Source organism: Nematolebias whitei, unplaced genomic scaffold (genome assembly GCF_014905685.2).
Source record: "Nematolebias whitei isolate Nwh7 unplaced genomic scaffold, NemWhi1 Nwh_scaf_8794, whole genome shotgun sequence".
NCBI classification, from domain to species: Eukaryota; Metazoa; Chordata; class Actinopteri; order Cyprinodontiformes; family Rivulidae; genus Nematolebias; species Nematolebias whitei.
In genome coordinates, this window is record NW_023627339.1 from 1 (window position 1) to 2,581 (window position 2,581).

General features: G+C 36.0%; 1 long non-coding RNA gene across 1 annotated transcript; it reads left to right on the forward strand.

The window, feature by feature from the left end:
- Positions 1 to 393: 393 nt before the first annotated feature.
- Positions 394 to 1,652, forward strand: LOC119429845. Its single transcript, XR_005187851.1, has 3 exons — positions 394 to 425; positions 1,268 to 1,358; positions 1,627 to 1,652. It is a non-coding gene; the product is annotated as an uncharacterized LOC119429845 (long non-coding RNA).
- The last annotated feature ends 929 nt before the right edge of the window (positions 1,653 to 2,581 follow it).

A 2,581-nucleotide genomic window follows, 5' to 3' on the forward strand; every position in this document is an offset into this window, starting at 1 on the left:
AAATGGAGAAAACCTTTTCTCATCGGCGGTACGAGGTGATTCAAGACATGCCCTTCATCACAGAATTCAAAAGTAGACGGCCAGCTCTTTTTATGGAAGAAGAGGTAAGTCTTGAATTTGCAGGTCATATATAAATTATCCATGAGGTTTTACCTTCTCTAAGGACCTCTGAAACATCCTTAAGATCATCTTTAATTGTAACAGACTTTTAAGCTGTGTATTAAAAATGATTCTGTACTTTGTTTTTGTCTTGTTGCATGTGCCTATAGGTATGTGCTGAGTTTACGCGCATCACCACCATCCCGCTTATCCCCAAGTTTATGTCGCAGCTGGACCACTATTATAACAATTTGGCCAGAGTGCTCCGTACGAAAGGAGGAGCTATAGGACACAAAATAAAAAACATTATGGCTGTCATTGACCAGGTTTGTGTATAATTACTTGCATACTAAAGTTGCTGCAGATAGTTTGCACAAATAATCTGCCACCCCATCATCCACCTTTACAGTGACACATTTCACATAAGACTGTACAGCTGTGGCGTTTCACATGTATCCCTGCTCCTGTTATGGCAAGTGCACTTGCAGCTAATTGTGATTTTATGAACGTATGAGTGACCTCTGCATAAAGGTGAACAGTTTATACAGTATGTGTCAGGGATAACTTTTTGGATTTTTCTTTCCATGTTTTGAATGTCAATCACTTGTTTATACAGTGTATTTCAGTTGAATTCAGTTCATTTATATTATGTAAAGTCACAAACAAAAGTCATTTCATGGCACTGTACAAAAACATTCACATATATTAAGGTAAATGGACTGTACTTATATAGCACCTTTCTATCTGATCAAGACACTCAAAGTACTTTACACTACAATCTGTGCCTTCATTTACCCATTCATACAGCACTCTACTAGATCTGTACAAAGTTAATTGAACAAATCATTCTAAAGAGAATAATCAGAGCTTTATCACATTCATACACTGATGGGACACACATCAGAGGCAATGAGGGGTTCAGTGTCTTGCCCAGGGACACTTCGGCATGTGACTGCTGGTGGATTCGAACCCCCAACTTCTTGCATTGGAGGACAAATGCTCTAACCACTCAGCCACAGCTGCCTTCATTATGTTATATAATAATATTATTATAGATGCTAATTAGTAAAAGTTTATCAAGGGGCTTCCCTTCACTTCAGATTGCATTGAATCTTGACTTCGTTGCAGTCTCCCATCTTCAGCAAGCATTTCCTGCTGTGTTTTGCAGAATGACTCCATTGAAACAAAGATCTTGCAGCCTCCAAGCACTAGCAGTGTATCTCAATGAAGACCCTGAAAAGCTAGTGAAGGAGTACAGAGTAAGTGTCATCAATTGTTTTAAAGGGGATATTTTCACTTGAAGTTGAACATAATGCTGAACTAATAATATTTAATTTTTTACTAATAAGTTTTTTTATTTGTTTATGTAACTTGCTTGCATGCATCAGGATGTTAACTTGCTTAGTTTTCTACTGCAGTCAATTTACAAAGAAGAAAATATGTATGGTAAAGTTTCATGCAAATAATTTTTTTTCAGTGAGGAGAGGTATTCATAAAACATCTGGTTTATCTTTTGTCTGTTATTAGAGTGAGACCCCTGATGAAACCCAGGCAGCTTTGGATCGGACGGTCATCGGCATTTATGTCATCAAACACCCAGGTGCAGACGTTGATCAGCCGCCAGAAGATGTGGGCATCATAGTGGAAGGTGTGGAGGTGATTAATGAACTCAAAGATGTTGCCATTGCTTGTGCCTTGCTGTTTGGGATCATCTATGACCTGAACCTGAGCTATCCAACGGACCTCAAATATACGTTTGAGTTCATTCAAAAGATCCTAATGGAACTTGAAACACACAGGCTTTCAAACAAAATCCAACTACTGAAAAACAAACTGCTGGAATAATGCATATTCCTATACCTATAACAGTGTTGTGATGTGGGGACTATTCATCATTCTGAAATGTTTTGATCCTGTTTACTGTGAGCAGATGTTTGAGCTGTCTTGTTTTTTTTTTTTTTTTTTTTTTTTATAAAAGAAAAAAGTTTTTTATTGTTACTATTTTTACCTGCAAGTTTACGGTTTTAAAAATAGATCTTTAAAGCAGTAGTGGCATGGTGTTTTAGTGTTAAAGCATGGTGTTTTGATGGTAATTTACATTCTGCTGTTATTTGGACTAAAGCTTGTGTCCAAGAGGCATAGCCCTTGGCAGGATTGGAGCCAAGTGTCATGAAAAGTTTTTTTTTTTTTTTACATTAAAAAAATGTTGCACTTAACTTTACCAGTATGTTTAATTTGATGTTTAATGTTTAAAAGATTTTTATGATTTTGAGTATTTTTGTAAAACTCACTGATTTTATTAGTAGTTCTTAATAAAGTGCTGTTTTGAAAAGTTGTGATTTTCCCCGCCCCTCAGTTTACAGTTCATTTACAATTTTCATCATGATTTCAATTTGACAAACTTAAATAAATTAGAAATAACTACTAAATCAAGTTAATCTTACCCAGCAATCTTGTATTGCTTTAATGTGAATCCATTTAG